We start from the raw sequence: 15,817 nt of genomic DNA, 5'->3' as shown, positions 1-15,817 counted from the left end.
TGCACTCCTTGCTGTTGATGCTGCACTGGGTGAAAGCACTGATGCTGTGCTGCTTGCTAGCACTAATGCTGTACTGCTTGCTAGCACTGATGCTGTACTGCTTGCTAGCACTGATGCTGTACTGCCTGCTAGCACTGATGCTGTACTGCCTGCTAGTACTGATGCTGTACGGCCTGCTAGCACTGATGCTGTACTGCTTGCTAGTACTGATGCTGTACTGCTTGCTAGTGCCGTATACGGCGGGGTGGCAAAATTGTCCACGCAATTTGTACGAGCAGCGCCACCAAAGCTGAATCGTCACTTTTGTCGAGTCACTCTACTGACAGGGCAACTGTTTGTACCAACCAAGTAATAATTACAAGTTGTACCGCCACTAGGACCTATGGTAATAATAATTCTTGTAGGACAGTTACCAATACACCCAGCGGAAAGTAATATAGTACTAGTTCCCGGTGTTGGTCCGAAAGTAGACTCCGTAGTATATTCGGCCGTAACAGTTACTATAATTCGAGTCGGACAGTTGCTAGTATAGCCTAGTAGTGGGAAGATTTTACTTGTACCTGGTAGAGAGCCACAGGTAAACTGGGTTATTTCTCGACCTATTCGTGCAATAATAAGTTTGGTTTGACAGTTTCCCTGATACCTAGGGAGCAGTTGTAAGGCGCGCTACAGGCGTGTAGGCCTTATAAGCGAATGTGAGGTGCAGTGCCCGGACTAAGTGCGGATACTGGCGGATCTTTTGACAGTTTGGCCATTTGGTCGAACGGTTAACTGGTTAATTGTCCTTATGGGCACACCTCCCTATGTGTGTTACAGCAGTCGTATTGTACTTGTACCTGTTACAGGTCCATCCGTAATCTCGGTTGTATATCCTCCTATAGCCGTTTCAATAATTCTAATTCTACAGTTTTCTGTCCATTCAGGAGTTGGTATAGTCGTCCTTGTCCCTGGTGTTGGGCCAAAAGTCGTCTCGATAATAACCTTACCGTTCCTCTTGCAAAGCAGCTACCTATGCATCCGGGTTTAAGGAATATCGTACTTAATCCCGGTACGGGCCTACGTATAACTTGAGTGAGTATGGTAGGAATTGCCGTTACAATAATAGTCGTAGGACAGTTTAAATATCCAGGTAGTGGAAGAATCGAACTGGTACTAGGCGTTGGTCCAAATCTAGTTTCAGTAGTATATCTACTTGTTAGCGACTCTACTACTATTGGCTCGACAATAACGACTGTTCCTGTCTTGATAGTTCCGTTTGGTATCTGTGTAATAGTGTACCTTGGTGATCCAATTCCTTTTCTTGTAATAGTCGTATACGGGCTAGTGAATTTTGATGTCGGTTCGATAATTGTTGGTTCGGTTCTGGGGGAAACTGGGGTTCTGGGGGAAACTGGTAACAAGAGATCTCTTTTAATGGATTCAGTTTGGTACGAAAGGAGGGAAAAGAGGCTGCCCTGAGCGGCCACTTTTATCCTCTCTGTAATCGTGCCCCACACCATTAAGTGATCCTAGTCTACGGAGTACTATTGGCCACTATGTACATATAACACACACTTCCAACGCTACCTTGGCCTACTAGGTCTCCAAGGGATCCCTATTTAGCAGTAGTCATACTAGCTAAATAGAGGGGGTGTAAAAATACTGGTATTTATACTAGTAAGACTACCCAAATAGGATACTGTCCAATTGTTGCTACTGCTAGTAGTCAACTATCAGTAGTACTACTACTAGCAAATATACTATACTATACTGCGAGTATAAGTAAGTATATCGAGTTGACTGATAGTATACAATATACTACTTCTCCGAACTACCACTCGGAGCGACTGGCAGCAGTACTACTGCCAGCCAACACACTACTACAATACGACTGTACTAGTAGTATCCAGTCGACTACTTGAGCCAATTGATCGGTATACCAATTGCCATTCTCCCAACTGCTAGTAGCCGTTGCCAGCCAGCAATACTACTGCTAGCAATCTCTAACCTATAGTACAGGGACGACCAAGCAGGTGACCTACTGGGCGGTATAATGTACTGGCCACCTGACTTGACAGGCTCATATACGCGCATGCTGCACGATATGATGGATTGGCCACCTGACTAGACAGACTCATATATGCGCACATTATTATGGCAGTTATTGTCTCGACTCAGGTACACAAGGCTATTGAGGTATTACCTTACAGGCATAAATAGTCATGTTTCCCTTGTACCGTACTTAATTGAATAATCGCATTCGTTTGTATAATTTGGCACCCCCAAGTTTGCACTCTTACATTACACAGTTATTAACTGGCACCCATTTTGCTGTTACCAACAGCGTGATTGATTCCCTAGTCCGTGCGATATACTGCTACTACCCCTACTTCTTGCGCCCAAATTACAAGAATACTAGTAGTTGTATAGTTGGTATATGCAACCGGTAGTCTTAGTTGGTATTAGCGTTCAGTCGCTATAGTACAGCAGTAGTACTGCAGTAGTAGTACTGCAGCAGTTGTAAGACGCGCCATAGCGTGTAGGCTTTATAAGCGAATGTGAGGTGCAATACCCGCACTAAGTGCGGATGCTGGGGGATCTTTGACAGTTTGGCCACTTGGCGTAACGGTTAACTGGTCTATTGTCCATATGGGCACACCTCCCCCATACGTGTTACACCCTATATATACTTCTAGTTATCTAGGTAGGTTGCCCAACCTTGCTTTATAGGTACACTCGTGTAAGGTGGGTCTCCTCCTTTTACCTATCTGTCTGACCTTTATTGGTGGCTGTAACATGGCTGTAACCTTAAATTGTGCACTAGCTATTGGTAAGGTCCATCCAACTAATCTTCTGGATATTAGACAAAATTACATGCATTTGGATAGAAATTTCCAGGGTGAGAGTTCAAATTGGGACTATAAGGCTCGCCAGGTTCTTGAATTGTAAAGTTTAGTGCAGATTGCTGGCCAAAATTACCCATTACGAGCCTTATAGGGTACAGAACTTGTCCAGAACCTGCAGGCTGCTGAATAAGGTCTACCACAGCACATTGAACAGGGTTATTAAAATCCCCCCCCTGGGCGGACGTTTCGAGGGGCGTGCCAGTCTGGCTGACTGCGCCCGTAAGGCAGTCAAATGCATTGCCCTGACCAAGGAAGAGCTTGACACTGTTGTCTGCAGATATGCAGAATGTATATTGTCCAGTGGAAGGGGGTTTGTAATATCCCTCATATACAAGGGTAAAATTGTTACCGTCTACAATAATATTGCCATTAACCGTTCTTGTGTAACCGGGGAGATAGGGAAATCCGCCAATGCAAGAATCAACGACGCATCTATTGGCCATAGCGTTGGGATAAGTTCGAGCACTGCAAGGAAGGGTAAAAAAGTCTTGTGGAAAGAACGTTGTGTTAGTCAACGACGAGGCAAGCGGAGTTTGCGGTAGATAGTAATTAGGCCCTTTCGCTGGAATTGTGCACCCCGCTGGTGTTGCTACCCCGGCGTTACCATATCCACTCCAGAACTCGTTCGCGTAGTATTTAATATTCAGGCCCTCAGGTATGCAAGTGGGTACAATTGGACAGCCACCTCCAGTTGTCGGCCTTGGTACAGTAGTTACTATAATGCTCGTTGTGCAGGGATGCGTACAGTCTGCCGGCGGCGTAATCGTCTGTGTTCCATTTAAGACTCCTGGGATCGTCGTGGACAATACCGTATCCGGGGGCACCGAGGTAACGATAACGGTTGTTGTGCACGGGTGAGTACAGCCTGCTGGGGGCGTAATAGTTGAGGTACCAGAGGACTGGCCGGGCACTGTTGTGGTTACAGCCGTATCCGGAGGCACCGAGCTAACGAGAACAGTTGTCGTGCAGGGGTGCGTGCAGTCAGCCTGCGGCGTAATCGTTGACGTCCCGGAAACCGATCCGAGGATCGTCGTCGTTATGACTGTATCTGGAACAGTTGTACTGATAATAACGCTTGTTGTGCACGGTTGTGTGCAGTCGGCTGGAGGCGTAATCGTGGATGTGCCAGGCGACGATCCCAGTACAGAGGTTGTTACGGCAATATCAGGAGGGTGGCTCGAGGTTACTGTTATAATAATACTCGTCGTACATGGGTGCGTGCAATCCACTGCAGGTGTAACTGTAGATGTACCGGGCAATATACCAGTAACAGTAGTGGTTACAGCAGTATTAGGCGGTTGTGTAATAACAATGGTTGTAGTACATGGAGGTATGCAATCTGTAGGTGGCAATATTGTAGACGATCCCGGAATTGTTCCAGTTGTAACTGTAGTCGTTACAGCAATATCAGGAGGGTAGCTCGAGGTTACTGTTACAATAATACTCGTCGTACATGGGTGCGTGCAATCCACTGGAGGTGTAACTGTAGATGTACCGGGCAATGTACCAGTAACAGTAATAGTCACAGCAGTATTAGGCGGTTGTGTAATAACAATGGTTGTAGTACATGGAGGTATGCAATCTGTAGGTGGCAATATTGTAGACGTTCCCGGGATTGTTCCAGTGGTAACTGTAGTCGTTACGGCTATATCAGGAGGGTAGCTCGAGGTTACTGTTATAATAACACTCGTCGTACATGGGTGCGTACAATCCACTGGAGGTGTAACTGTAGATGCACCTGGCAATGTACCAGTAACAGTAGTAGTTACAGCAGTATTAGGCCGTTGTGTAATAACAACGGTTGTAGTACATGGAGGTATGCAATCTGTAGGTGGCAATATTGTAGACGTTCCCGGGATTGTTCCAGTGGTAACTGTAGTCGTTACGGCTATATCAGGAGTGTGGTTCGAGGTTACTGTTATAATAATACTCGTCGTACATGGGTGCGTGCAATCCACTGGAGGTGTAATTGTAGATGTACCGGGCAATGTACCAGTAACAGTAGTAGTTACAGCAGTATTAGGCGGTTGTATAATAACAATGGTTGTAGTACATGGAGGTACGCAATCTGTAGGTGGCAATATTGTAGAGGTTCCTGGGATTGTTCCAGTTGTAACTGTCGTGGTTACGGCTATATCAGGAGTGTGGTTCGAGGTTACTGTTATAATAATACTCGTCGTACATGGGTGCGTGCAATCCACTGGAGGTGTAACTGTAGATGTACCGGGCAATGTACCAGTAACAGTAGTAGTCACAGCAGTATTAGGCGGTTGTGTAATAACAATGGTTGTAGTACATGGAGGTATGCAATCTGTAGGTGGTAATATTGTAGACGTGCCTGGTATTGTTCCAGTAGTAACTGTAGTAGTTATGGCTATATCAGGAGTGTGGTTCGAGGTTACTGTTATAATAATACTCGTCGTACATGGGTGCGTGCAGTCTCCCGGAGGTGTAATTGTAGATGTACCGGGCAATGTACCAGTAACAGTAGTAGTCACAGCAGTATTAGGCGGTTGTGTAATAACAATAGTTGTAGTACATGGAGGTATGCAATCTGTAGGTGGCAATATTGTAGAGGTTCCCGGGATTGTTCCAGTTGTAACTGTAGTCGTTACGGCTATATCAGGAGTGTGGTTCGAGGTTACTGTTATAATAATACTCGTCGTACATGGGTGCGTGCAATCCACCGGAGGTGTAACTGTAGATGTACCGGGCAATGTACCAGTAACAGTAGTAGTTACAGCAGTATTAGGCGGTTGTGTAATAACAACGGTTATAGTACATGGAGGTATGCAATCTGTAGGTGGCAATATTGTAGACGTTCCCGGGATTGTTCCAGTGGTAACTGTAGTCGTTACGGCTATATCAGGAGGGTAGCTCGAAGTTACTGTTATAATAACACTCGTCGTACATGGGTGCGTACAATCCACTGGAGGTGTAACTGTAGATGTACCTGGCAATGTACCAGTAACAGTAGTAGTTACAGCAGTATTAGGCGGTTGTGTAATAACAACGGTTGTAGTACATGGAGGTATGCAATCTGTAGGTGGCAATATTGTAGAGGCTCCCGGGATTGTTCCAGTTGTAACTGTAGTCGTTACGGCTATATCAGGAGTGTGGTTCGAGGTTACTGTTATAATAATACTCGTCGTACATGGGTGCGTGCAATCCACTGGAGGTGTAATTGTAGATGTACCGGGCAATGTACCAGTAACAGTAGTAGTCACAGCAGTATTAGGCGGTTGTGTAATAACAACGGTTATAGTACATGGAGGTATGCAATCTGTAGGTGGCAATATTGTAGAGGTTCCTGGGATTGTTCCAGTTGTAACTGTCGTGGTTACGGCTATATCAGGAGTGTGGTTCGAGGTTACTGTTATAATAATACTCGTCGTACATGGGTGCGTGCAATCCACCGGAGGTGTAACTGTAGATGTACCGGGCAATGTACCAGTAACAGTAGTAGTCACAGCAGTATTAGGCGGTTGTGTAATAACAATGGTTGTAGTACATGGAGGTATGCAATCTGTAGGTGGCAATATTGTAGAGGTTCCCGGGATTGTTCCAGTTGTAACTGTAGTCGTTACGGCTATATCAGGAGTGTGGTTCGAGGTTACTGTTATAATAATACTCGTCGTACATGGGTGCGTGCAATCCACCGGAGGTGTAACTGTAGATGTACCGGGCAATGTACCAGTAACAGTAGTAGTCACAGCAGTATTAGGCGGTTGTGTAATAACAATGGTTATAGTACATGGAGGTATGCAATCTGTAGGTGGCAATATTGTAGACGTTCCCGGGATCGTTCCAGTTGTAACTGTAGTCGTTATGGCTATATCAGGAGTGTGGTTCGAGGTTACTGTTATAATAATACTCGTCGTACATGGGTGCGTGCAATCCACTGGAGGTGTAACTGTAGATGTACCGGGCAATGTACCAGTAACAGTAGTGGTTACAGCACTATTAGGCGGTTGTGTAATAACAATGGTTTTAGTACATGGAGGTATGCAACCTGTAGGTGGAAATATTATAGAGGTTCCCGGGATTGTTCCAGTTGTAACTGTAGTCGTTACGGCCATATCGGGAGTGTGGTTCGAGGTTACTGTTACAATAATACTCGTCGTACATGGGTGCGTGCAATCCACTGGAGGTGTAACTGTAGATGTACCGGGCAATGTACCAGTAACAGTAGTAGTCACAGCAGTATTAGGCGGTTGTGTAATAACAATGGTTGTAGTACATGGAGGTATGCAATCTGTAGGTGGTAATATAGTAGAGGTTCCCGGGATCGTTCCAGTTGTAACTGTAGTCGTTATGGCTATATCAGGAGTGTGGTTCGAGGTTACTGTTATAATAATACTCGTCGTACATGGGTGCGTGCAATCCACTGGAGGTGTAACTGTAGATGTACCGGGCAATGTACCAGTAACAGTAGTGGTTGCAGCAGTATTAGGCGGTTGTATAATAACAATGGTTATAGTACATGGAGGTATGCAATCTGTAGGTGGCAATATTGTAGAGGTTCCCGGAATTGTTCCAGTTGTAACTGTAGTAGTTACGGCTATATCGGGAGTGTGGTTCGAGGTTACTGTTACAATAATACTCGTCGTACATGGGTGCGTGCAATCCACTGGAGGTGTAACTGTAGATGTACCGGGCAATGTACCAGTAACAGTAGTGGTTGCAGCAGTATTAGGCGGTTGTGTAATAACAATGGTTGTAGTACATGGAGGTATGCAATCTGTAGGTGGTAATATTGTAGACGTTCCTGGTATTGTTCCAGTAGTAACTGTAGTGGTTATGGCTATATCAGGAGTGTGGTTCCAGGTTACTGTTATAATAATACTCGTCGTACATGGGTGCGTGCAGTCTCCCGGAGGTGTAATTGTAGATGTACCGGGCAATGTACCAGTAACAGTAGTAGTCACAGCAGTATTAGGCGGTTGTGTAATAACAATAGTTGTAGTACATGGAGGGATGCAATCTGTAGGTGGCAATATTATAGAGGTTCCCGGGATTATTCCAGTTGTAACTGTAGTGGTTACGGCTATATCAGGAGTGTGGTTCGAGGTTACTGTTATAATAATACTCGTCGTACATGGTGGCGTGCAATCCACTGGAGGTGTAACTGTAGATGTACCGGGCAATGTACCAGTAACAGTAGTGGTTACAGCAGTATTAGGCGGTTGTATAATAACAATGGTTGTAGTACATGGAGGTACGCAATCTGCAGGTGGCAATACTGTAGACGTTCCCGGGATTGTTCCAGTTGTAACTGTAGTCGTTATGGCTATATCAGGAGTGTGGTTCGAGGTTACTGTTATAATAATACTCGTCGTACATGGTGGCGTGCAATCCACTGGAGGTGTAACTGTAGATGTACCGGGCAATGTACCAGTAACAGTAGTAGTTACAGCAGTATTAGGCGGTTGTATAATAACAATGGTTGTAGTACATGGAGGTACGCAATCTGCAGGTGGCAATACTGTAGACGTTCCCGGGATTGTTCCAGTTGTAACTGTAGTCGTTATGGCTATATCAGGAGTGTGGTTCGAGGTTACTGTTATAATAATACTCGTCGTACATGGTGGCGTGCAATCCACTGGAGGTGTAACTGTAGATGTACCGGGCAATGTACCAGTAACAGTAGTGGTTACAGCAGTATTAGGCGGTTGTATAATAACAATGGTTGTAGTACATGGAGGTACGCAATCTGCAGGTGGCAATACTGTAGACGTTCCCGGGATTGTTCCAGTTGTAACTGTAGTCGTTATGGCTATATCAGGAGTGTGGTTCGAGGTTACTGTTATAATAATACTCGTCGTACATGGTGGCGTGCAATCCACTGGAGGTGTAACTGTAGATGTACCGGGCAATGTACCAGTAACAGTAGTGGTTACAGCAGTATTAGGCGGTTGTATAATAACAATGGTTGTAGTACATGGAGGTACGCAATCTGCAGGTGGCAATACTGTAGACGTTCCCGGGATTGTTCCAGTTGTAACTGTAGTCGTTATGGCTATATCAGGAGTGTGGTTAGAGGTTACTGTTACAATAATACTCGTCGTACATGGGTGCATGCAATCTACTGGAGGTGTAACTGTAGATGTACCGGGCATTGTACCAGTAACAGTAGTAGTTACAGCACTATTAAGCGGTTGTATAATAACAATGGTTGTAGTACATGGAGGTATGCAATCTGTAGGTGGCAATATTGTAGAGGTTCCCGGGATTGTTCCAGTGGTAACTGTAGTCGTCACGGCTATATCAGGAGGGTGTCTCGAGGTTACTGTTATAATAATACTCGTCGTACATGAGTGCGTGCAATCCACCGGAGGTGTAACTGTAGATGTACCGGGCAATGTACCAGTAACAGTAGTAGTCACAGCAGTATTAGGCGGTTGTGTAATAACAATGGTTGTAGTACATGGAGGTATGCAATCTGTAGGTGGCCATATTGTAGAGGTTCCCGGGATCGTTCCAGTGGTAACTGTAGTCGTTATGGCTATATCGGGAGTATGGTTCGAGGTTACTGTTATAATAATACTCGTCGTACATGGGTGCGTGCAATCCACTGGAGGTGTAACTGTAGATGTACCGGGCAATGTACCAGTAACAGTAGTAGTCACAGCAGTATTAGGCGGTTGTGTAATAATAATGGTTGTAGTACATGGAGGTATACAATCTGTAGGTGGCAATATTGTAGAGGTTCCCGGGATTGTTCCAGTTGTAACTGTAGTCGTTATGGCTATATCAGGAGTTTGGTTCGAGGTTACTGTTATAATAATACTTGTTGTACATGAGTGCGTGCAATCCACTGGAGGTGTAACTGTAGATGTACCGGGCAATGTACCAGTAACAGTAGTAGTCACAGCAGTATTAGGCGGTTGTGTAATAACAATGGTTGTAGTACATGGAGGTATGCAATATGTAGGTGGCAATATTGTAGAGGTTCCTGGTATTGTTCCAGTGGTAACTGTAGTCGTTACGGCTATATTAGGAGGGTGACTCGAGGTTACTGTTATAATAATACTTGTTGTACATGAGTGCGTGCAATCCACTGGAGGTGTAACTGTAGATGTACCGGGCAATGTACCAGTAACAGTAGTAGTTACAGCAGTATTAGGCGGTTTTGTAATAACAATGGTTGTAGTACATGGAGGTATGCAATCTGTAGGTGGCAATATTGTAGACGTTCCTGGTATTGTTCCAGTGGTAACTGTAGTCGTTACGGCTATATTAGGAGGGTGACTCGAGGTTACTGTTATAATAATACTCGTTGTACATGAGTGCGTGCAATCCACTGGAGGTGTAATTGTAGATGTACCGGGCAATGTACCAGTAACAGTAGTAGTTACAGCACTATTAGGTGGTTGTGTAATAACAATAGTTATAGTACATGGAGGTATGCAATCTGTAGGTGGCAATATTGTAGAGGTTCCCGGGATTGTTCCAGTTGTAACTGTAGTCGTTACGGCTATATCAGGAGGGTGGCTCGAGGTTACAGTTATAATAATACTTGTCGTACATGATTGCGTGCAATCCACTGGAGGTGTAACTGTAGATGTACCTGGCAATGTACCAGTAACAGTAGTAGTTACAGCACTATTAGGTGGTTGTGTAATAACAATGGTTATAGTACATGGAGGTATGCAATCTGTAGGTGGCAATATTGTAGAGGTTCCCGGGATTGTTCCAGTTGTAACTGTAGTCGTTACGGCTATATCAGGAGGGTGGCTCGAGGTTACAGTTATAATAATACTTGTCGTACATGATTGCGTGCAATCCACTGGAGGTGTAACTGTAGATGTACCTGGCAATGTACCAGTAACAGTAGTAGTTACAGCACTATTAAGCGGTTGTGTAATAACAATGGTTGTAGTACATAGAGGGATGCAATCTGTAGGTGGCAATATTGTAGAGGTTCCCGGGATTGTTCCAGTTGTAACTGTAGTCGTTACGGCTATATCAGGAGGGTGGCTCGAGGTCACTGTTATAATAATACTCGTCGTACATGGGTGCGTACAACCCACTGGAGGTGTAATTGTAGATGTACCGGGCAATGTACCAGTAACAGTAGTAGTTACAGCACTATTAAGCGGTTGTGTAATAACAATACTTATAGTACATGGAGGGATGCAATCTGTAGGTGGCAATATTGTCGAGGTTCCCGGGATTGTTCCAGTGGTAACTGTAGTCGTTACGGCTATATTAGGAGGGTTTCTGGAGGTTACTGTTACAATAATACTCGTCGTACATGAGTGCGTGCAATCCACTGGAGGTGTAACTGTAGATGTACCGGGCAATGTACCAGTAACAGTAATAGTTACAGCACTATTAAGCGGTTGTGTAATTACAATGGTTGTAGTACATGGAGGTATGCAATCTGTAGGTGGCAATATTGTAGAGGTTCCCGGTATTATTCCAGTTGTAACTGTTGTTGTTATAGCAGTAGTTGGCAGCTGATTCGGCGTTACTGTAATGATAATATTAGTTGTGCAAGGGTGTATACAACTAATTGGAGGCATATTCGTAGACGTGCCAGGCACTGGACCAGTTATTGTAGTAGTTATAGCTATATCAAGAGGCTGTGTAATAATAATACTCGTGGTACAGGGATGTGTGCAATCAGTATGGGGTAAGATTATTAGCGTTCCCGGTATGGTGCCAGTCGTAACTGTAGTTGTTACAGCAGTATCCGGTTGTTGTGGCGAGGTTACTGTTATAATAACACTCGTAGCGCATAGGTGCGTGCAACCAACAAGAGGTGTAATAGTAGAGGTGCCAGGCATCGTTCCTGTGACCGTAGTAGTTAAAGCTGTATGAGCAAGCTGCGTAATAATTACTGTTGCAGTACATGGACGTGAGCAATCTACAGGAGGAAAGATTGTTGCGGTTCCTGGTATAATCCCTGTTGTAAATGTAGTGACTACTGCATCCGGACTCTGGTTTGAAGGTACGGTTTCAATAATTGATATTGTACATGGGTTGCAATTAATCGGTGGAGTTATGGTCAATGTGCCGGGAATTGTACCAGTTATAGTAGTAGTAGTCGTAACCGTAGATATACCAGAAGGAACCACGGTAATAATGATTGTCGTAGGGCAGTTACCAATACATCCAGAAGACGGTGGGATTGTACTGGTCCCGGCCGTTGGTCCATATGTGGATTCCGTAATTGTATCTGTTGTGACTACAGTAACTATTACTTTCGTAGGACAATTGCCAACGCATTCTGCTGGTGGCAGTCTTGTACTTGTTCCCGCCGTCGGTCCATAAGTTGATTCGGTAGTTATACCGCTAGCAGCACCTGTTGTTGTTTTTATACCTTCAGTAACCGTTACTACTAATGTAGTTATACAGTTTAATGTACATCCTGGGATTGGTTGAATAGTGGACGTTCCAGGGATTGAGCCCAAGGTTGTTAATGTAGTAATACTACTCCTCCAAGATGCAATTGGAGTTTGGACTATTATTGTGCCTGGATTAGGACCAGATGGTGAAATCGTGATTGTTGTTAGTACGGCAATAGTTCCCGGAATAGTTGTATATATATATCCTGTAGGTGTTTTTACTATGATGGTACCTTGAATCGTACCACTTGGTGGTATTGTCCTAGTCGTAAGAATTATACCTGTCCAACCGCTAGATATAGTAACGTAACCTGTTGGTATCTGAACGATTTCTGTACTAGTACTACTGCTATACTCAAATGGGGTTAGTATAACTATTATTCCCAATTTTGTACCAGTAGCAGGAATAGTTTTTGTTTCCGTAAACGACCTGGTCCATCCCTGAGTTGTTGTAATGTACTCTGTAGGATTATCCTTCGTCTCAGTAAATATCCCGGTTGACTCCTCCGTAGTTGTTTGATATGCAGTAGGAGTTTGAACTATAATCCTTCCCGGGTTTGTACCGTCACCTCGAATGGTTTTTGTTTTTGTAACCGTTCCAGTCCAGGCAATTGTCGTTGTAAAGTGATCTTGAGGAGGCTGTTCAACACAACTTATATATGTTCTAATGGGCGTAGTTATTACTTTTACCCCTTCCTGCAAAGAAATTTAAGGTAGAAATATCTTACCGAGTGCTTGTATTTGGTAAAGTACTTCCGGCACAGATGTACTGGATTGGTAAGAATTCAACAACAGCATCACAAGTATTACTAGCAAGGCTAATACTAGAAGCAATATTATAAAAGCAGTGAGTTAATGCTAATAATCGTAAAATGTAGAACATCTTAAAGTATTAAGACTGCAACTTAATATCTCTATTGGAATGTGTATTCTGTTAATACAGTTAGTAAAGTGTGCTCAATAGTATGAAAAGGATTCTGTAATTTACTCGTGTAGTTCCTTAGAACTAACCAGGTTTAATCTGTGTTGACTTGATTGTATGGGAAGTTCAGAACGTGATATTAAATATAACAGATGATATTGTTAAAGGAAGTGGACTATATCGCCAATATATAGGCCAAGCGGTAATACTCTATCTTTTGCGCTATTCGGAATATAACTATGTAGAATATACATAGGATACTTAAAATAACAGACTGCTTGTGCTTTACATCAACAGTACTAGGTAGAACAACAGAATACGTACTTGCTTATTGCTACCTAGTCCCATATTATAGTTAAATAGTTTCGAACCTTATTAAGTAGCGGAACTTTAATTTAACTAGTAAAATGCATCAAGGGCAATCGAAGTGAATTCTCCTACACCTACTACTAAGCATACGAGTACAGAGTACATAGTATTTCTAGGCCAACTTTAGAAAACTACTATTACATTAATAGTACTGGGTAAAATAACAGTAATCCTTTTGCTGCTTGCTGGCTGGTTATTTATACTAAGTTCTATAGTTTTGAAGCTACTTCAAAACGAGATGTCAAGTATAGGAACTAAAATTCTATAACTAAGCAAAAATGACCAGTCACAAAGAGCAAAATGTTTTCTGTTGTTCTAGTACTGTGAATTTAATAATACAATCCGAAAGTATGTCTTGCGTAGTAGTTATAGTTATACTTTTTGTGCTCTGTACAAGTGAGGCTCTCTGTATTACTACTTCTAGTTACAACTTCCGTACCCAGTGGAGCTGTTCGGTGTCGCACCTATATTTCCAGTCGTTTCATTATTGGTTTTTCAGCCTTTATCGTATCGAACATGTCATCTTCTTGGCTGTTACAGCTAGCTTATTTTAGAACCTTAAAGATGCTAGATAGCAATAGTTCAACAATTTAAACCAAGGAGTCTACCTGTATACCCAACAAATCAAGGCAGTTTAATAGTATTGATCTACCTACTAGCTAAAGAGGCCAACGCAAGCTACAACAACTAGCCAACAACAGAAAGACTACTGCTAGGCTAGATCAATAATTCAACAATAGAGGTACCGACGTTGTTCAGTTATACCGGTATAGCATCTAACAACAAGACTCATTTTCTAGAGCATAGATTAGACTGGGTTGAATCCTTGTCTTATCAAAATTGGTGGGAATTGTATCCACTGTATATACTTCTAACTAATTGCTGGAATGTAGTCTCAAACCTTATTTTATTCGTACGATCATATAAGATTTTTTAATCCTTTGTATATCCCGTATATACTTTTAACTAATTGCTAGAATGTAGGTTATTAAACCTTATTCTATCCGTACGATCACATAATATTTTTAAAGCCTTCGCATCCCCTTGTATACTTTTAACTAATTGTTGGAATGTAGGCTATCCAACCTTATTCTATCCGTACGATCATATAAGATTTTTAAATCCTTCGTATCCCCCGCATATACTTTAAGCTAATTGCCGGAATGTGGGCTATCCGACCTTATTTTATCCGTACGATCATATAAGATTTTTAAATCCTTCGTATCCCCCGCATATACTTCAAGCTAATTGCCGGAATGTGGGTTATCCGACCTTATTCTACTCGTACGATCATACGGAGGCACCCTTCAAGAATTCCCTTCCTTCTTTATACTTACTTCCCCCTTGAAGCTCGATAATTTGCTTAATATGCCATGGAACTCGTTCAATCCAAGCCTGGATTGCTTCTTGTGGCATCTCTTACAAAAGTATATACGGGATATACAAAGGATTAAAAAATCTTATATGATCGTACGAATAAAATAAGGTTTGAGACTACATTCCAGCAATTAGTTAGAAGTATATACAGTGGATACAATTCCCACCAATTTTGGCTGCATTCCAGGCTATAATTGTTAAGGAGTCACTAGGCAGCTGCTCTAGGGCTCTCAATGATGTTTATTAAAAGACTTGAAGGAGGGAAAACTACTTAGCAACTAGGGCTTCTAGTTGTGTGCGTTCCTCCTAGTGGGTCCCTTGGTTCCCTCCGTTCTCCTATATCGGGCTAAGCCCGATACTATAACATATTTCCATTATAGCTCTTTATATAATAGGACAATGCATAAATAAGGTCGAGTGCGATATAGGTAAAATAATTGTTTACTAGGAAAGAGTTAAGAAATAAGTATAACTAGAGCACTAAATGCATTATATAACTATAGCAATAGTAATGGTGGAAGGAACTGCTACCCAGAACCTAGGTTCCTCGCTATCTATATACACATATCGAACGACGGTCGAGGGGCATTTAAGTATATACAAAGGTTATCTGGAGCGTGTTCTGTAACACATATGGGGAGGTGTGCCCATATGGACAATAGACCAGTTAACCGTTCGACCAAATGGCCAAACTGTCAAAAGATCCGCCAGTATCCGCACTTAGTGCGGGTACTGCACCTCACATTCGCTTATAAGGCCTACACGCCTATAGCGCGCCTTACATGTTCCCTAGTAGGTCTATTGGTTCCCTCCATCTTGTATCCCATAAGCCCAATACCATAATATGTATATTGAGTTAACCAATAGTATGCAACATACTACTTCTTCTTACGACTCGGAGCGACTGGCCA

The sequence above is a fragment of the Drechmeria coniospora genome, chromosome 02, assembly GCF_001625195.1.
Source record: "Drechmeria coniospora strain ARSEF 6962 chromosome 02, whole genome shotgun sequence".
Taxonomy (NCBI): Eukaryota; Fungi; Ascomycota; class Sordariomycetes; order Hypocreales; family Ophiocordycipitaceae; genus Drechmeria; species Drechmeria coniospora.
This window is presented reverse-complemented; position numbering follows the sequence as displayed.